Consider the following 21,300-nt stretch of genomic DNA (forward strand, 5'->3'; position numbering starts at 1 on the left):
CCACTTTATAGATGGTGAAACTAAGTTTCAGAGAAGTTAAGAATGTACTGTTCTGTAATTTGCAAATAAGAACAAGGTAGCAGGGGTGGTGTGAAGATGCAACTCAGAATTATGGTGTATCCTACTCTTATGCTAAATGCTACAAAATGGTTCATCTCACTACTGCTGATGGTGCTTGCTATTCTAATGATGACATTTCCACTCACTTGATCTCTGAAGAGTTGAAGCTAGGAAAGGCACATGAAAAAGGAGATATGGAAAGAAAATAGATGGAATCCAGTTGAGAGTGAAGAGATACCCAAAAGAAGAGGTTTGTAGAATAGCTGGAGGACTGTTGAATAGTTCAGGAGATTGTGTGGTGGGGGAATAGAGTGAACAATGGAAGAGAATTAAAGGATTCTAGAAGGTACCTTAGAAGGTACCATCATTTAGCTCTACAACTGCCCTCTTTTTATAGATGAGGAAACTGAAGACCAAAGGGTAATTTAACTTTCCCATGGTCGTATAGCCAGCCGAGCCACTATTTCTATCCAGTACTGTTCTGTAATTTGCAAATAAGAACAAGGTATTCTTGCCACTACCACATGGAATCACAAAATTGGAAGAGATTTTGGATAACATCTAGGCTGTATCTAAGTGGATAAACTCTACAACTTCCACCTCACAGTACCTCCAGCAACAGAGGTGTTTATCTCTGCTTCTAAGAATCCCTGGCTTTCTTTAAAGTTCTACAATCTTTTACACCCTTTCCTGTTCCCTTCCACTGCTGGTGTCTCCCAAATTAATTTATATTTACAATGCATTCATCTTATATTTATTTATATGTGTATAGGTTGTTTCCCTGACAGAAGGTACACTCTTTAAGGGCAGGGGCTTTCTTGGTATCCCTAGTACCTACTGCAGTATCCAGATCTTAGTTGGTAATTAATAAATGCTTGGTGATTTTTTTCATGAAGTGATCCATTTTCCTTTTTGGATGTTTTTACTTTACATATTCCTAAATGTGCTGCTCTATAACTTAAACTGATTGCTTAGTTTCATACTTGTTACTTATCCCTCTTTTATACAACAGTCCTCCAAATAATTTTTTTTTTATTGTTTGTTATTTCACACCACTGATATGTGTTGAGTTTACTATTACTGTATTATAATGTTCACCTGGAAAATAAGGTCCCTGCTTTATAAAGAACTAGCCATGTGACCGTGGACAAAACTTCACCTAATCTAAGCTTGTTTCCTCATCTGTAAAAGGAGAATGAATTAGATAATCTTTGAGACTTTTCCAGATCTATAATTCTATTAGTCCATTAACAGCTTCCAACTTGTAGAGAGCTCACTCTGATACTCCCCGCCCAGGCTTTTAAAACCACAAATTTCCTTTTATAAGAGGGTATTATGCTGGTGGTGTAATAACAAGAATTTCACTCTGTCTCTGGTGGAACTCAATTCAATTCAACAAACAGATAGGTTTCCTTGAATATGTCACATTTCCTAACCTTTTATTGGATCCTGTTTACCCTATGCATCCTTCATTCCCCTTCCAGCCAAAGTTGGTATTTAAACCTAGTTCTTTTTCCATATCCAGTGTTCAAGTAGGGAACCCATTTCTCTTTGGATCTGAGCTAGAATTTGAGTGCAAATCTGAGCTGTCACTTATGTAAATCACTTTTCCTCTATGGGACTCACTCTCCTCTGAAAAAAATGAGAGGAGAGTATTGAAATAACCCCTAAAGTCTCTTCCGGCTAGATTGTAAACTCTTTGAAAGCAGGGACTATCTTTTGCCTCTGTATTCCTAGCCCTTAGCACAGAGCCTAGCACCTAGTATGAGTGTTCATTGAATTGAATTGAATCTAAATCTATATAATGCTACTACTAATACTGCTTTTGTGTAAGGGCAGCACATTAGCAGGCCTAAGGTATAATCAACTGTTAAATGGGAATAAAGGTCTCGCTTGGGATGTTAACTAGTTGTCTGACTTGAGTTGTCACTTAACCTCCCTAGGCCTCAGTTTCCTCTTTTGTAAAAAGTCAGGAATGGACTAGATGACCACACGGCAAATTTCAGTCCTTGATCTGTTGAACCTACAACCCTAATTTTTTAAAAGGTGGGAGGTACGTTAGGGATGAGGGAGAGAAGAACGATGAGAAAGTGCAGGAGCCCTGACCAGAGCATCAGGGAGGATGGTTTTTGCAAGGTTATGAACATGCAAGCCTAAGGAACAGAAGCTGGGCAAAGGGGACACAAGCCCGGGTAACACTAGCTCCAAACGAGTCAGCCCAGCTCCCTTGCTCGCGGCGGAGTGTGCGTGCCCACCCTCCCTGCCTGCCTGCCTGCCTGCGTGCGCGCCCTCGCGCCCGCTCGCGCCCCGCGCTCCGAGGTCCGGGAGCTCGCGCAGGCTCGGGATTGGTTGGGGGCGGTGGGGGAGAGCAGCGCGCGCCGGAGAGCCGAGGAGGGGGACGCGCGCGCGGGCGGGCCGGCGGACGGGCGGGCGGGCGGTCCCTCCGCTGATCCGTGTACCTGAAGGAGGAGCTGCTTTCGCCGCCTCCGCCGCTCGGGCTCCCGGAGACAACAGGGACGAGGACGACCACGACGACGAGGAGGACTATAGAGGGTCTGAGGTGAGCAGCGAGGAGAGGCTCTCCCCAGCCCTTCTTGGTGGGAGAAGGGAGGGAGAAAGGAAGGGGACCAAGAAGCTGCCGAGGCGAGCCCGGCGCGGGGCTCGGGGACTGAGGGGCCGCCGCCGCCGCCGCCGCCGCCCCCTCCTCCTGCTCCGCTGGGATCCCTGGTCTCGTCGCTGCCAAAACAAAAGCGCTCCGAGCCTTGTCCGGGAGGCGTGCGGCGGACGGTGCTCTTCGCCTGTGGCGAGCTGGAGATGCGGGATGGGGGCGCTGAGCGGGCTCCTGGGGGATGCATGCCCTCGCCCCGGCGCTCGCTCTGCCGTCCTCCTCCTCCGGCCGGGGTGGGGGGTGGGGGCAACCTGTGCGAGTGTCCCCGCCCTTGTCCTTTCTGAAGGGAGAGGGTGCCCCAGACCATCCCCCTTCTCCACCCTCCCGGATCCCCCCCCCCCCCAAGGGCGGGGAGGGGGAGGACGGAGGCGACGAGGACAATAACCTGAGGACCCCCGGTTGGCTCCGGGGATTAGGCTTCTCCAGTGGCAGAAGAAACGTTCCCGGGTTTGCCTCTTTGAATATTTGGACGCCATCTGGATGAAATTTCCCCATGCCTCAGTTGCCCTCTCCTTGAATTGGTCATCTCTCTGGGGCGGGCGAGTTGTTGTTTGTAGCCAATAACTTAGCAGGTAGCGCCAGAATAAAAGGTTGTGGTTAATAAATGGCCCGTGGAATAATGGCCAAGCATCCCTAGTGGGCTGTTTCAGACACTGGCTCCTCTCAGAAAACTCCGGATCCCCCCTCCAGATTTCTTTTCTTTCTAGGCCTCCTTGAGTTATTTATTTATTTATTTGTATTGTGCTCCGATGGGCAAGAGCGTTAAGCCGAGGGGAACACCCATTGTGGGCATCAGTAAACACTTGGTGCATACGGTATACCTAAACCTAGGAGACTTTTTAAGTTCGCAAATAGCCTTCTCTGAAAGGGGCGTCCAGGGTTGTGAAGAGTGTAAATTTCGAATTCCAGTTACTCAAAGTGAGACAGGTGCATCAGGCAGTACAGCGATATGAGTGAGTTCAAAATAAGTACTCTGTAGAGATAATCATGTAAAGTCTGATTTTATAGAGTCGAGTTTTGATAGAATCTCAGGTGTGTGTTTTTATAGGGCTTATTAGGTTCCTTTGCAGAGCTAGACTGATTGGGAAACAGGCAGGACTTTAGATGTTACAACCCTCTTCTCCCTCTCTTTCACTGATGGAGTGGTAACTATAGGCTGGAAAAGTAAGAAGGGGGAGGGGAAGCCCTTAGTTCTGCCATTAAATTGTAATTACCCATCATTTCCTAATCATCCTTCCAGACCTTAAACATAACGATTTTCCCTTCCAGAAAACCCAGTCTCTACTCTCAAACCAAAAAAAATAAAAATATGTAGAGTCTGGGGAAGAGACTGGGGATGTCAGAGTAAAAGTCACTTAACCCTACCCCAAACCACTTGAAAGAAAGGACTTTGTAGCTGATCTCTTCTTTAGCCAGTATCTACATTTTTTAGTGTACATTTTTTTAAAAGTGCTTTACATCTACTTGAAGGGACCTGCTATAATTAATTCCACCCTTAATTTACCTCAAATCCCTTAAAATTTGCAGTTCAAACAACTCTTCAGATCTTACATGGGATCTAGATGGATTTATGATTTCATCAACTCCCTCCTAAGATGCAAATTACTATCCCTCCTTTCTTTCCCATAGAAACAATATGGTGTCCCGTCAGTCAATTAGCATTTATTAAGTAACTACCATGGGCCAGGCACTGTGCTAAGAAGGTCTGGGAATACAAAGAAAGGCAAAACCAGGCAAAAACTTGTGTTTGAGGAGTTCACGGTTTAATGGGGGAGATGATATGCAAACAAGATACATACAGGATAAATTGAAGAAGCAAGGCACTACCATTAAGGGAAGTGGAAAAGGCTTCTTGTAGAAGGTGGGACTTTATCTGAGACTTGAAGGAAGCCAGGGAAGTCAGGAGGCAGAGATGAGGAGGGAAAGAATTTCATCAATTAAAGGAGTGAAGGCTCTCCTAATTTCTATTTGACTTTGTGATAAAATAAAACACCCTACTAACATACAAAGTGCTATTGAATATATAAGATTTTATTTGAAATGCAGCCGTCATTGTGAGTATTGCTCATGGTTCACTTATTTATTGTGTGCAAGTTGCAGCTAAACCCAAAGTTAATTAAGACATTGTCCCAGCCTTCCATAGAACCTAGCTGGGGGAATTCAACACATACACAAATGTGTAATACTATACAATGACTGTAGAGCAGAATAGAAATATGAGCATAATTAAGACGTGTTATTTGAGGTTAGAAGAAGATGGTGTTATGGTTCCATCAATTTAACTTGCTTTACTTCCGTCAGATTTTTACTTCTTTGTTAACTTATGCTGATGAAGAGTTGGTCAGAGATTGATTTTTGTAGGGAAGGAGAGGAGGAATTTTCATGTAATGTTAAGTATAATAGCATTCATTTTTGCTTTTAAAAATTGAGGTACCAAATTGAATTTTACATTGCTGCATTCTATTATTATTTGCTTTTGGGCAATGTTACTTTACAAATTGTAGACTATCTTCCTGTCTCTTGAGAAATTTAGTTAGTTCAGTCAAACACAGTTTTATTGTATCTGCCATCTGCAAGGCACTATGCTAGATGATAGGAAAATAAAGACAACCTTACTATCTCAGCCTTGAAGGAGGGATACAACAAATAAGTAAACAAGTAAATACCAAGTATATACAAAGTAATTTTAAGGACAATGCTAAATGGGGAGATCAGGAAGGGTCTTCTATAGCAGAAAACACCCAAGCTATGCATTCAAAGAAGCAAGTTTATAAGGTCAAGCAAGGAAGAAATTCATTTTAGATATAAGGGATCACTTGTGGAAAGGCATAGACATGAGAGAGAGAATACCATGTTAAAGGGAGTGTGGTATTAAGTCATTTTGACTGGATATAAGAATGGGGGAAGAGAAGGAATATGAATTCTGTTTCGAAGGAAGGGAGGTGCCATATTTTGGAGGGCTCTAAGTACCAGGCTAAGAAATTTGTATTTTATCTTAAAGATAATAGGGAGCTGCTGAAGATTTTTGAGTAGGACAGTGACATCATCAGATGTTTAGTTGTAGGAATAGCAATATGTCAGTGGTGTGGAGGATGGATTAGAAAACAAGGAGCCTGGAGGAAGGAAATTAGGAGGCTGTTACAGTAGTTCTGGGGAGAGTTGGTGAGGGTCAGAGTTAATGTGGAGGCTATATGAATGGAATTAAGGGCACAATAATGACAGGTGTTGTAGAGGTAAAAACGATAAAACTTGGCAAGTCATTGGATAAAAGAAGTGAAGAAGAGGAGATAATCAAGGATGATTCCAAAGTTGCAAACTTTGGTGACTGGAAGTATGTCCTCAACAGAAATAAGGATATTTGGAGGAAAGATGGGAAACAAATATTGAATTTTGTTTTGGACATGTTCAACTTTAGAAGTCTACATGGAATTCAGGTTGAAATATCAAGCAAACATTGGCCAGAAGGCCTTGAGAAAAATTAGCTAGATATATGAGTGTGTGAGTCTGATGAGAATTGCATCTGATGAAGTGAGATGAGATACAGTGATATATGATCTGATACAGTGCTGATGAAATAACTGAGGGTGTTGAGGAAGAGAAGAGAGGAGTGCCCAGGAATCAACAATAAAGTGTATTCCTTCAGCTTAATATATACTATATACTGCCACTCACACATACTACATTCTGACTAAATTGCCCTACTTGCTGTTTTTCAAGCTCAGCATAATATCTTCCTTCTCCTGCCAAGGCAAAAATGAGGTACCACTTACTCTGGGGAGCCTTTCTTGATCCAGTTAAGTTGTCAGTGCTAGCTCTTTTCAAATTTTCCTCCACTTATTGTATATCTGTGTAAATATTATATTCTGCCCTCCTCAACTTCCCTTTTACACACACACTCACACACACAAACATAAGGGCCTTAAAGACAGGAACCATTTTTCATTTTGGTACTGTATCCTTAGATTCTAGCAAATTTCCTTGTCCATAGAAAGCATCTGATTAATGCTTTTTGAACAAATAGGTTTTTTAAACATACAGTTTAAGAATGACTTATAGTTACAAATGGATGCTATATAAATTCCGACCAAGCCATAGTACCATTGCTGTCAGATGTCCCATCTGATTCTGAAATTGTAGAATTTAAATAGTTGAAAAGTAGAAGATGCAGGGAGGGATGTGTATGGCACATTCAATTTATAAGACCATGCAATTGTTATTGAAATTTCCTTTCTCCAATGTTTTGCAATCTTGAGTTTATTAAACTAACCTATTGTATATAGTTTTGATTCTAATTCTGTATTCTGTTCCATTGCTCTATTTTACCCTTCTGTCCCATTATTCTACTTTACTAGTACCTAGTAGTTTTTTTTTTGTTTTTTTTTTTTAAGCAATTGGGGTTAAGTAACTTGCTTAAGGTTACACGGCCAAGTGTTTCTGGGTGGGTGCTAAGTGTCCGAGCCCGGGATTCGATCTCCAGGTCTTCTCAACTCTGGAGCCGGTGCTCTTACTTGCTGTGCTACCTGGCTGCCCCCCTAGTAGTTTTGATAATACTTGATTTATAGCATCTTTTGAGTCCTGGAAGGATAAGCTCACTGTCATTTTTTAAGTGATTTTCTTTAGTATTCTTACCTATTTGTTCTATATCAATTTTGTCATTTTTTTTCTAATTCAGTGAGGTCATATGTCAAATCCACAAATTAATTTGGAAAGTATTGAGTTTTCACTGTGTTGGCTAGACATAGACCTACATCTAGTGGTGATGAGCCTTCATTTATTTATTTCTGTCAAAATTGTTACAGCTATCTTTATAGAAATCTTGCTTGTGTCTCTTAAGTATTGGTTACATATTAGTGTCATAAATGGTATTTCTCCCTTTTCCAGTTTCTCCATGTTTTTTCTTTAGAATGATATAAAAATGCAGATAATTTTTATGGCTTTATCTGGCACCCTACCATCACTTATTTATTTATTTTTATCAAATGCTTTATTTACTTCTAGTTTACATCATTCATTTCCTCAAGACTTTGAGTTACAAATTTTCTCCCTGTTTTTCCCCTACCCACCCCCAAAATAGCGATCTTATTGGATATCCCCTCCTCCACTCTTCTCTCTCTCATATCTTCTCACATACCCCCTCCAACTTTCCAGTAGGGCATGGTGGATCTCTATGCCCCAGTGCCTGTATATCTTATTTCCCAGTTGTATGTAAAATAATATTAATAATAGTATATATATATATGTATGTATATATATTTTTAAACATTTGATTTTAAAACTTTGAATTCTAGATTTATTCCCTTCCTCTCTTGTCACCCACCCTTACTGGGAAGATAAGCAGTTCGTATAGGTTGTACATGTGTAGCTATGCAAAACATTTCCATAGTGGATATATTGTAAAAGACTGACTGTATTTCCCTCCCTCCTATCCTACCTCCCACTTGTTCTATTCTCTACTTTGATCCTGTGCCTTTTCAAAAGTAGGTGCTTCTAACTTCCCTCCCCCCCCCCAGCCTGCCCTCCCTTCCATCATCCCCCCCTCTCATCCCCTTCTCCTTTACTCTCCTGTAGGGGGAGATACCCTATTTAGTGTGTATGTCATTCCCTCCCTAAGCCAAATTCAATGACAATAATGTTGACCCATTCCCTTTTGCCTTCCTGTCCTTCCCCTCCACTGTAACCAATTTTCCCTTGCCTCTTCTGTATGAGAAAGTTTACCCCATTCTGTCTCTCCTCATCTCCTCTCATTATATTCCTCTCTCACCTCTTAATTTCACCTTTTAAGTATCATCCCTTCCTATTCAAATTGTCCTGTGCCCTCTATCTATGTATACCTGTACACATATATATACACATTCACATATGTTTTCATATGCCCTCTCATATAGACATATATATGTATGTATATATACATACAGACAAACACATGTCTATTCCCTTCAACTATTCTCATATTGAGAAAAGTTTCATCAGTTAGAATTATTGTTTTTCCATGTAGGGATGTAAATAGTTCTACTTTGATAAGGTTCCTTATGATTTCTTTTCCCTTTTTACCTTCTCATGCTTCTCTTGCTTCTTGTATCTGAATGTCAGATTTCCTATTCAACTCTGTTTTTTTTCATCAAGAATGCTTGAAAGTCCTCTATTCTACCGAATGACCATATTTTCCCCTGAAACATGTTTTTCTGGGTAGGTGATTCTTGGTTTTAATCCCAGCTCCTTTGACCTCTGGAGTATCATATTCCAAGCCCTTCGATCCCTCAGTGTTGAAGCTGCCAGATCCTGGGTTATCCTGATTGTGTTTCCACAATATTCAAATTGTTTCTTCCTGGCTGCTTATATGGCTCCTTTTTCCTTGATCTGGGAATTCCAAAACCTGGCTATAATATTCCTAGGAGTTTTCTTTTTGAGATCTTTTTCAGGAGGTGATCAGTATATTCTTTCAACCTCTATTTTTCCCTCTGGTTCTAAAGCATCAGGACAATTTTCCTTGAGAATTTCTTGAAGGACAATTTCTAGGTTCTTTTTTTGATCATGGCTTTCAGGTAGTCCAATAATTTTTAAATTATCTCTCCTGGATAATTTTTCCAGGTCAGTGGTTTTCCCAATGAGATATTTCACATTGCCTTCTATTTTTTCATTTGTTTGGATCTGTTTAATAGTATCTTTATTTCTCATAAAGTCACTAACTTCCATTTTCTCCAGTCTAATTCTGAAGGAATGATTCTCTTCAGTGAGCTTTTGAGATTCTTTTTCCATCTGGCAAATTTGACTTTTTAAGGCATTCATCTCCTCATTGCCTTTTTGAGCCTCTTTTGCCATTTGAGTTAGTCTACTTTTTAAGGTGTTATTTTCTTCAGTCAGGTTGTTGACTCTCATTTCATAATTTTCTTGCATTGTTCTCATTTCTCTTCCCAATTTTTCCTCCACTTATTTGGTTTTCAGAATCCTTCTTAAGGTCCTCTATGGCCTGTAACCAGCTCGTATTTTTCTTGGAAGCTTTTGGTGCAGGAGTTCTGACTTTGTTGATTCCTCCTGTCCCATGCTTTGATCCTTTTTGTCCCCAAAATAGGAGTGTAAAGTTGGGTTGCTCTGCTTGCTTTGCTTCCCTTGTTTGCTCATGTTGCCACCCAACAGGACTCTGCTATCAGATAGGGGAGCTTCGTCCCAATTTCTGGGGTTTTCTCAGCTGCTGAAGCTATTATTTGGTTGCCCTCTCTGAAGCTACCACACGCTCTGGCAAGCTGGTTGCACACCCCAGGACCTCCACCCTAGACTGCAATCCAGAACCAAGCAGGTTAAAGCAAGAGCAATTACTCCTCAGACTGGTCACTTGGTCCCCCTACAATCTGCAGGCCAGGAGGTGAAGCAGCCCCATGGTTGAAGCTGCACAGCCGCTGCACCTCAGTTGCTTCTCGCCCTGGGGGAAAAGGCCAACCACACTCCTGAACTACTGGATCCCAAAGTCCACACTGCACTGACCTCTTACTTTGTCCTTAGCATCTATGTGTTGATAATTCTGGAAACCACCACAGCTGCTGGTGATCTGAAGTCCCTCCAGCCGGGGTCTGGTCAGGCCTGCCCTGAGGTTAAAACCTTTGGCTCTTGTGGGGCTGGGCTCAGCTCCCAGCCCCTTCCTGCTGGCCTGCTGGGCTGTCCTCAGTGGGAGGATGGAGGAGGAAACAGCTTCTCTGTATCATTTTGTGGGTTCTGTAGTTTCTTCAGAGTCACCTTTTACATGAATTGGAGGATGTGGAACCTGGATCCCCACTGTGGAGCCCCACGTAAGTCCTGTTTCTACTCCACTGTCTTGACTCCACCCCCCTACCGTCATTTATTACCTCAGTTTTTGATTGATTCTCTTAGATTGTTTTTCTATATATGCAGTCATGTTATCCATGATTCAGTATTTAATCTATTAATTTCCAATGTTTTACTTCCATTTTAATTTTTCTTTACTTCATCCTCTTAATTACCAACTGTATTTGAAGTCAAGTCAACAAGTATTTTTAAGTGTCTACTATGTTCCAGGCACTGTGCTAAGTTCTAGTGATGCAAAGAAAGACAAAAACAGACTTTGCTTTGAAGGAGCTCACAGTTTAAAGGGGGAGACAATGTGTGAACAACTATGTACAAACAAGATACATATAGAGTAAATTGGAGATAATCTCAGAATCACTAGAATTAAGGGGAGTTGGGGAAGTCTTCTTGCAGAAAGTTGGATTTTAACTGAAACTTGAAGAATTCAAGGAAAGGAAGGAAGCAAGGTGATAAAGGGAAAATTTCAGGTATAGGAGAATAGCCAATGAAAATGTACTAATTAGGGAGATGAACTGTCTTGGTCTCAGAATAGCAAAGAGGCCAGTGGCTTTGGACTCTAAGTACATGGAGGGAGTAAAGTGTAAGAAAACTAGAAAAGTAAGAAGTGGCCAAGTTATAAGGGACTTTAAAAGCCTAATGCAGGATTTTATATTTGATTTTGAAGCAATAAGGAACCACTAGAGTTTATTGAAGGAAGAGGGGCGGCCAGGTGTCTCAGCGAGTAAGAACACCGGCTCCAGTGTCGGGATGACCTGGATCAAATCCGGGCTCATATACTCAGCACCACACCCAGAAATAACTGGCCGTGTAACCTTGAGCAAGTTACTTAACCCCGATTGCTTAAAAAAAAAAAAAGTTTATTGAAGGAGGGAAAGAAGGGTGGTGTAACATGGTCAGACCTGTACTTTCCGAAGTTCAGTTTGACACTTGAGAGAAGGATGGTCTGGATTGTGGAGAGACTTGAGGCAAGGAGATCAACCAGAAAGCTATTTCAGTAGTTGAAGAGTAAGGTGATGAAGATGTGTACATAAGATATTAAGAAGATGGTAGAATTGACTGGCCTTGACAACTGATTTAATATGAGTAGGATGCAGTAAGAATGAGGGAGGAGTTGAAGAGGGCACCTGGTTACAAGCCTCGGTGACTAGGGTGATAGTGGTGCCCTTGACAGCAATAGGGAAGTTAGTAAGAGGGTGGTTTTGTGGGGAAAGAGAAGTTAATTTGGAGGCATGTTGTATTTGTTGTTGTTGCATATGAGATGTCTTCTGGACATCCAGTTTGAGATGTCCCATAAGCATTTGGAAATGTAAGACTGGGGGGTCCAGAGAAAGGTTACATTTGATAATTGAAAATCATCAGGATAGAGGTGATAATTGAAACCATGGGAGCTGATGAGATCACTAAATGAAATAGTATAGATGGAGAAGAGAAGATAGCCCTGGACAGAACCTTGGGGCACACCCACTGTTAGTGTATGTGACCTAGATGAAAATCCAGCAAAGGAGCTGAGAAGGAGCAGTTGAAAAGGTAGAAAGAGAACAGGGAGAGAGGAGTATTGCAAAAGCTTTGAGAGAAGTATCTAGAAAAGAGGGTGATTGACAGTATCAAAGGCTGCAGAAAGGTCAAGAAGATGAAGATTGAAAGAAGGCTATTAAATATAGCAATTAGGAAACCATTAGCAACTTTGGAGAGAGAAGTTTTAGGTGAATGATGAGGATGGAACTCAGGCTGGAAAGAGTTAGGGAGAGTGAGAGGAAAGGAAGTAAAGATCTTCTTAAGCATTTTAGCTATAAAAGGGAAGAGAGAGATATAAGGTGGTAGCTATCAAAGATAGATGGATCAAGTGAGAGTTTTTTAAAGATGGAGAAGGTATGGGTATGTTTTGTAGATAATAGGGAAACAGCCAGTAGACACGGAGAGTTTGAAGATTCATGAGGAAGTAGGGATGGTAGAGGGGGCCATTTGCTGGAGAAGGTGAGATTGAATGGGACCACTTGTGCACTTTTTTCTAAATTAATTGCCATTACTTTAACTTAACTCTCAGTCCTTATACTCCTGACTGCTTCTTGTTATAACTTAACCTTTTATAAACTATGTCAAATAGTTATGTTGAAAGAGGATAACCCTTTTTTAATTTCTTACATGTTTTTAGTGTAAATGCCTCTAATGTTTTCCCATTGTATATAACATTAGATCTTGGTTTCAAATAAATATTTCCTTAATTTGTTCTTCCTAACACTCTTCCCTCCCTGTACCCTCTTTAAAATTTTTTTTCATACCTTTAGTTTTTTATACATGGATACTTCTGAACCGAAATACTTCCTCTCCCATTAAACCTTCCCCATATAATTATGTATCATTAGTCCTCTAAAACCAAGATTGAACATTGCATTTAATCTAGAATCAAATGTCTTTTCCTGTTGTTTTCATTTATGTGTTTCCTTCATTTTGCTTTCGAATTTGCCTTTAATAGTATAGGACATCTTCCCATATTTTTAGATCCCTCATAATCATTAATTTTTGTGGCTTAATCATATCCTATTGCATTCAAGTATTCTTGTTTGTTCATCTACTTCCCCAATCAGTGGGCCACTACTTTGTTCCAGTTTATTGGGTTTGGATTTTTTTTTTACTACAAAAGTTCTGCTATTAATGTCTTGTATTTATGTGGGTTTAAGAGAAGTAAGAAAGGCCCTAAGCATGTTGGGTTGACTCTCCTGTGGAAGATTTACTAGAGTGGGTATAGATAAGAGACCCATAGAATTAGAGGCTATATATAGACTACAATTTGCTCCAGTAGAAGGAAGTATCCACAAAATCTATCTCATCAAAATATAGGACGTTTCTTTTATCTATTGACCTCCTTGGGATATATGTGCAGTAGTTCTCCCAACCCCTTTAATTTGGATTTTTCTTTCTCAGGTCCCTCAAGTACATATATGACCCTACTTTATCTCTGTCCTTCTGAAAGTCATAGGAAAATGCAAGGATTGAAATTTAGGGTCTGAGACCCAGGTCTTTCAAGTAAATGAGCCAGATTATCCAAATCTGCTTCTTTGGATATTACAAGAGAAACTTGAACTGCTAGGTACACATAACTAATGGCAAGTATTATACAGATCTCTGATAGAGACTTGTGAGCTTCAGGTCAGCCATAACTGCCTCAAACTGAATACCTAGAAACGAAGCCAACCAAAAAAAAAAAAGGCTAATACAACCTTGGTTCATTTTAATAGAAAGAAGAATGAGCAATTATAGTTTTGTGGTACTGTGCCCTAATCATAGTTGTCTTCAGTTTTGGGGAGCACATCTTAGGGAGGACATTAAACAAGTTGTACTTGAAGAAACTCAAATGATTAATTTTTATATTATATATGTAATAATAATTACATTATTTTGAAAGAATGTAGCAAGGAAAAAATAGTGAGAGACTTGAAACATTACAATATGAGAAGCCAGTAAAGAAAATGGGTGTCTTTAACTTGAAGAAGCTCTAGGAAGACTTAAGGGGGAGCATGATAAATATCTTTAGATCCATAAAGGACTGCCTTGGATGTGTGGGGGGGAAGGAATTCTGCCTGTTTTTGTTGATCTCAAGGAACAAATGGGTAGAAGTAACGAAGAGGTAGATTTTTGCCTTGATGTTATGAAATTCTTTTTTTTTGCTTTTTGGAGGGGAGAAGGCAGGGTAGTTGGGGTTAAGTGACTTGCCTAAGGTCACATGGCTAGTGTTAAGTGTCTGAGGCTGGATTTGAAATTCAGGTCCTCCTGACTCCAGGGCCAGTGCTCTATTCACTGCACCACCTAGCTGTCTGATGTTATGAAATTCTTACTAACAATTAGAACTGTTTAAAAGTGGAAAAGGCTATTTAAAGAAGTAGCCAGTTTCTGATCATTGGATATTTTCCCCCAGAGGCTAAATTGCCATTTGTCAAGATTTTACAGAGAAGAGATAAAGTGATTTATTCTAGGTTCTACTACTGGCAAGTGAATATAATTTTAAACCTCAAATACCTTTAGGCTGACAACTTTCTCCAAAGTTGGTCAATAAATAAACATTTATTAAATGCTTATTATGTGCCAGGTATTATACTAAGTGCGGAGAATACAAAGAATGGCAAAAGATAGCCCCTACCCTCGAGGAGCTCACAATTCAATGGGGGGTTGAACATGCAAACAGCTATATATAAAAAAAGTAATATGTAGGACAAATAGGGATTTAATAGGGGGAAGGCACTACAATTGAGAGGTTGGGAAAGACTTCCTGTAGAAGGTGGGATTTTAACTGAGACTTGTAGGAAGCCTAGATGGTGGAGATGAGGGAAGGCATTCTGTACATGAAGAAACAGTTAGTGAAAATGCCAAGAGTTAGGAAATGAAGTGTTTTATTCATAGGAATAGTAAGAGGCCACAGTCTCTGGATCCAGTAGTATATGGGTAGGGTATATGAAGGCTGGAAAGTTGGGTGTGGGGCTGGGTTATATATGGCTTTGGAAACCAAACAGCATTTTATATTTGATCCTGGAAGTGATAGGGAGCAACTGGAGTTTTTTATTGGGGAGGAGGAACATGGTTGGACCAGTGCTTTAGGAATATCACTTTGACAGTTGAGTGGAGGATGGACTGGAGTGGGGAAAAAGCTATGGTAAGATGACCAACTAGTACACTGTTGAATAGTTCAGGCTTGAGGAAATGAGAACCTTTACCAGGATAGTGGTAGTATCAGAAGAGAGAAAGGACCTTGTGCAAGACAGATTACAGAGGCAAAATGGACTGGCCTTGGATATGGGGGATGAGAAAGAATAAGGAGTTGAAGATGGCACCAAGGTTCCAAGCCTGAATGACCAGAAAGATGGTGCTGCCCTCAACAGTAATAGGGATGTTTGGAAGGGATTGGGAAGAGGGGGGGCAGTGTTTAGGGGAAAAGATAATGGGTTTGGTTTTTGATACATTAAATTTAAGATTTCTAGAGGACATCCAGTTCAAGATGTCCAGTAGACAGTTGGAGATGCAAAACTGGAGATCAGGAGAGAATAATTTGAAAATCATCAGCATAGAGCTGATCATTGAAACCATGGGAGCTGATGAAATCACAAAGAAATACTATAGAAGGAGAAGAGATCCCATGACCAAGGCCTGCGAGCACCCATGCTCAGCCAATGTGACCTGGATGAGAATTTAGCAAAGGATCTGAGAAGAAGCAGTCAGCTAAGTAGGGGGAAAATGGGTATCCCAAAAAACTAAAGAGAAGAGAGTTTCAAAGAGAAGGGGATAATCAGCAGTGTCACAGGCTGTAGAGAAGTCAAGAAGGATGAGGATTGAGAAAAGGCCTTAAATTTATCAATTAAGAGATCATTGGTAACTTTGGAGAGAGCAGTTTCAGTTGAATAGTTGAGAGTGAAAGCCAAATTGCTGAGAGTTTAGAGTGAAAGAAGTAGAGACACCTATTATAGATGGCCTTTTCTGAGGATGTCCTTCTCCAGTATTTCAAGTACGGTTAAGTATAAGAGTAAAAAATCTACTCTCTTTCCCTTTTCCAGCTACATAGCTGCTTCTCTGCTACCTTGTAGGGGGGAAAACCAAACCAAACCTCAAGATCCTTTGGAAAGATTTTAGAAATAAGAATACTGTAGCAGTCAGATCAGCTTGGAATGTTCCGCCTATTCAGATAGCCTCCAGGGAATTTTTTAATGCTGTCTCCCTCAGAAAACAAAAGCTCTCTCCCCACCTTTTCCCAGCTCCTTGCCAAATATATATATATAAAGAAGCAAAAATCTAAGGTTCTGACCTCAGGGAGTTTACTGTTTAGTTGGCAAGATTAAGATCTAAACACTGGAAAAAAAAACCTCACAGAATGCCAATTCCTAAAAGCAAGATATGTCTTAGAAGATTCTTCCCTGAATGCTTATCCAAGGATATTTGCCTGAGAAGCAAAGATCTTACTCATTTGCTAATATTTAATGCTTTTTAAAAAACAAAACAGAAAATTAGCATGGCATAATGGAAAGACTTGAATTTGGGAGCAGAAGAGTTGGGTTCAAAGCCCAGCTCTGCCACAAATTTATTATCTGACCTTTGGAAATCACTTAATATCTCTTGGCTTCATTTTCTCTATCTGTAAAATGTGAGGCAGTGTGATACAGAGTGCTGGATTTTGAGTTAGAGTAACTGGCTTCAAGTTCCAGTTTTGTTATTTAATGTGTGACTTTGAACAAGTTACTTAATTTTCTGGGCCTCGGTTTCCTCAACTGTAAAATGAAGGAGTTGGGCTAGAACTTCTAAGATTTGATTTCATGAATCTTAGAAATAAAGATTTGTGCTAGGGGCTAAAAAGAGAATTAGCGAAGGGTGAACATTCCCTTTTTCAGATAGATTTTTCACTTTACAAAAGAATTCATCATAGGAATCCCTTATTACAGTTATAGTATTTTAAAATATCACTTGATTTAAAAAAATTATATGCTACTTTAGAATTATTTATTAATTATATAAAATGAAGTACACCAATATCATTCTTATTCACATTTGAATAGAGAATTAAAGTTCTTTGTCTTTGATCCCTGTTGCTGTTATTTTGCTATTTTATTTTATCTACTTTATTATAAGAATAAAATATAACTGACAGTATTGACTGACAAGAGATTACTTTTGTCCTGTAACTGAATAGATTTTTATAGATATGATGACATTCTGTTTCAGGGAACCAACATTTAAAGAAGGTGTACAGCCACCTTATTTGGATATGAGAAAAAGGGAGTAGTTGGAAGTAAAAGTAGGAGGAAATGGATGGAGTCAATTAAATTCAACAGGCATTTATTAAGTGTCTGCTGTATTCCTGACACCCTGTTAGGTACCATGAATGCCAAGACAAAAAAGTTCTGTTCTCACAGAGTTTTACCTTGCATTGAGGGAATAAGGACAATTGTAAGTGGGTAATATTACATTTTTTTTTTAAAGCAGTCGGGGTTAAATAACTTGCTCAAGGTTACATGGCCAGTTATTTCTGGGTGTGGTGCTAAGTATCTGAATCCGGATTTGAACCTAGGTCATCCTGACACTGGAGCCGATGCTCTTACTTGCTGAGCCACCTGGCCGCCCCTAAGCAATTGGGGTTAAGTAACTTGCTCAAGGTTACACAGCCAGGTGTTTCTGGGTGGGTGCTAAGTGTCTGAGTCCGGATTTGAACCCAGCTCATCCTGACACTGGAGCCAGTGCTCTTACTCACTGTGCTACCTGGCTGCCCCTAACATTACATTTTTTAAAATCCCATCTGGTTTTATTTAGTTTCTTCCGGAATATTATATAGCTATTTTTTTTCTGTGATACATGAATTGTTTGTAAAATTTAGTTTCTTGAGAGATAGACTGCCTTAATGGAAGTTTTTATTATGTTAAACGTGTATTCAATGGTATTGCTTCTAGTTTTATTTATATATTTTGATGCAACACAACAGATTCTTTCCAATAAGTTACCTAAATATTCTCCCCCAAAAAGCACCCCCACATTCCTGATCAATTAATCAAAACCATTTCAGAATGATTATAACTGATAATAGATAATCACTTTCCACTTTGTAGTTTACTGATTCTCAACCTTTATAAATTAGTACCAGTGTTGTTTGATATATATGATCTATATTGTTGATAATGTTTTAAAAGTTATGAATGGATTAAACTGTATGAGCAAGGAACTACCAAACATATACGAACCGTTTTATGTTGTCAAAACCTAGATTTATTTTGTGCATTTAATGATACACATAGTTATTGTGATATATGGTAATTAGGCATAAATTATAAGTTGTTCGTATAGATGGATATTTAATGTTACTTTTCCTGTAGCTAAAAGAACATTTGGAGTATACCGGGCATCATAGAAGAGTATATTAGAAGTTGCTCGTATTGTTGTACAATTTGGGGATACAGGTAGTCGACCCTCTGTACTTCTCCAGAAGGGGGTGCTAAAGCCTAGGTGTATGGGGACTGAGAACCACAAACTCCTTTCTCATTCCTTTCCCCAAAATTACTCTTAAACCCCTTCCCTTGCTGGAGGGAAGAATCAGCTGCTTTTTGTCTGGAAACAGAATTCATAGCTCCTCAGTTTAATATCTGGCAGGTAACAAAGGAGTATGACACCTATCACATGGAGGGAGGATGCTGCCTTCCTTAAGCCAAACCAGTACAGGAGATTTATGTGACTGGCTGGCTTTCAGTATTAGAGGTGGCTGCACCTGTCAGCCAAGGGCTTCTGGAAGATAGCCATGGGTGTCAGAGAAACAAGGAAGGCCTGTCAACCTGAGTCCCTTTGGAGCTAAACAGGAAATACAAGGGAGTATTTTCTCTCTTGGTTTTGGGTTACCTAGCTTCACATTTTCACATTTTTTAAACTAAATTTTAAAGGATTAAACCTTTCATCTAGATGTCAGAGGTATAAGCAATCTTAATTTTTTAAGCATAGTTCTGTAAGTTGATTATTTCAACATTGGAACAATTTTCCCATAGACCAATATTATAAGTGGTAGTTAGATTCAGAGGCTAGTACACAAAAGCCTGTAATTCATGCACTTGAAATATATTTCCAGTTGACTAGCTATTGTTTGACCCTGGGTAAGTCACTTAAGATTTCCATCTCATTTTCTTCTTCTGTAAAAAAGAGGGGGTAGAGTAGATAATCTTTGAGTTCTCTCTAACATTCTTTGATTTCACTCATAGAATGAGTTGATTAGTTGAAAAAACTAAGCTTCTTTTAGCATGGAAAAGAGGAGAGTTAGAAAGGATATGATAGCTGTCTTTAAGTATTTGAAGCACTGTCATTTGGTAGAAGGATTACATTTGTTCTCTTTGTCTCCAGAGGATGAAACTAGAGGCTGTGGGTGAAAGATACAGAGAAGCCAAAGCTTGTTGTCAGGAAAAACTTGCTAATGTTTGGAGCTATGTAAAAGTAGAATAGGCTATCTTAAAAGGGGATAAATTCCTCCTCCTTTGAGATTTTAAGGAAAAGATTAAATAACATTTGTCAGGCATGTTATTGTGGAGATTCCTTTGTATAGGTTAAACTAGATGACCACTGGTATTCCTTCCAATCCTCAGATTCTATGATTCTGTAATAATGATATTTTTTTCAGTGACTACCTAACCACCATTAGGATAAGAGGGAAAAATGCATTCCAAATTTCAGATCATAATATCATATGATTTAGAGATGGGAAATCTTCTAATTCTTCCTCTTCTAGATAATATAGCTAGTTTCTTTTAGATAAAGAAACTAAGATCCAGAGTGATAGTTACTTTCCTAAGGTTTTATAGGCGATAAGTAGAACTGGAATTTAAAATAGGCCCTCTGGCTCCAAATCTTAGTGTTCTTTAGTCAGGACTGTGGACCACGATGTTCATCTTTGGCAACAGAAGTTCCTCTGTCAAGGGAAAGGGCAGAGTAATTGGTGATATTATTGCCAGACACAATATATACTGTGAAATATATATGTGTGTATTTATACATATATATATATGCATGTGTATATATACATGTACATGTACACATTGTTTGGAAGTACTATCTAGGTTAACAACCGACTTGTTTTACTGGGAAACAAAGAGCAGAACTAACACTGGTGATCCAGGTTTTGTGTCAGATACTAGCATCTTGGGAATATTATTCCTAAAGGGGAAAAGTTGTAATTTCTTAGACCAGGGCATATGTTTCTGATCTTGCACCAGACTTACTGGTCCACTCCTATACCCTACCTAGGGCTACTATTCCCTTAAGATCCTTGTGGCTGTATTATCCTTCTTCCAGGGTACCTTCCCAAGAAGGTGAGGCAGATGGTATTTTTCTTCTCCCCCTCCTCCATGCACCAGACTGGAAAAACAGAATCATCTGAGGGGGGATCAGTAGCGAATGCATTGGCAGGATACTGCTGCCCCTATTCCCTTATACTTTAGACCAAGGGTGGGGAACCTGTGACTTCAAGGTCACATGTAGCCCCCTAGATCCTAAAGTATGGCCCTTTGACTGAATCTAAACTCCAGAGCAAATCCCTTTAATAAAAGGATTTGCTCTGTAAAACTTGGACTCAGTCAAAAGGCTGCATCCAAGGACCTAGAAGGCCACATGTGGCCTCGAGGCCACGGGTTCCCTGGTTTAGACTATGAATTCAGTCTTTGCTGTCTCCTAGGTACTATAATTTTATTTTCTCCATTTCCCCTGCACCTCTGGAGAACATTCCTCTGTTGTGATCAAGTTAAAAATGGTTACTGGATTTAGTGTTGGAGCACCCGAGTTCAAATCATAGCTCCTATACTTAGTACCTGTGTTATCTTGGGCAAATCATTTCACTTCTCTGGGGCTCACTTCCCTCATCTGTAAAAGAGGGGTTGTAATTAGGTGACCTCCAAGGTCCCTTCCAGTTCTAGGTCTATGATCCTAGATCCCTTTCTCTCAAATTCCTTTCATCTTCATGTGGCCACTGAAAACTAGCTTTTTTCTAAAGACACCTTACTATTTGGCACCTTCTCCAAGTTCAGCATTCCTTCTTTCACACTTCTGTTGAAGCACAGGGTCAAGATAGAGGAGTTGGTATATTCTGTGCTCCCCACTCTTTAGACTTTTCTTCTGCCACCATCATGTGGCAACTGAGCCTTTTAAAATTCTATCTAGTATGACTAGATCATTGTTGCTGCCCTTTATGGACAGTGTTTATTCAGTATTTAGTTCAGTGTATTGCACATAGTAAGCACTTAATAAATACTTGTTAC

General features: G+C 39.8%; 1 protein-coding gene across 1 annotated transcript in view; it reads left to right on the forward strand.

Moving 5' to 3' along the window:
- Positions 1-2,431: 2,431 nt before the first annotated feature.
- Positions 2,432-21,300, forward strand: part of FZD3 (frizzled class receptor 3) — an 84,793-nt gene continuing 65,924 nt past the window's right edge. Inside the window, exon 1 of the mRNA XM_069075966.1 lies at positions 2,432-2,620. The gene's annotated coding sequence lies outside the window, so the exon portion shown is untranslated. The remainder of the gene's footprint in view (positions 2,621-21,300) is intronic.

The sequence above is a fragment of the Petaurus breviceps genome, unplaced genomic scaffold (genome assembly GCF_028583685.1).
Source record: "Petaurus breviceps papuanus isolate PSGF00001 unplaced genomic scaffold, PetGlider_PUasm1.0 90919, whole genome shotgun sequence".
Lineage (NCBI taxonomy): Eukaryota > Metazoa > Chordata > Mammalia > Diprotodontia > Petauridae > Petaurus > Petaurus breviceps.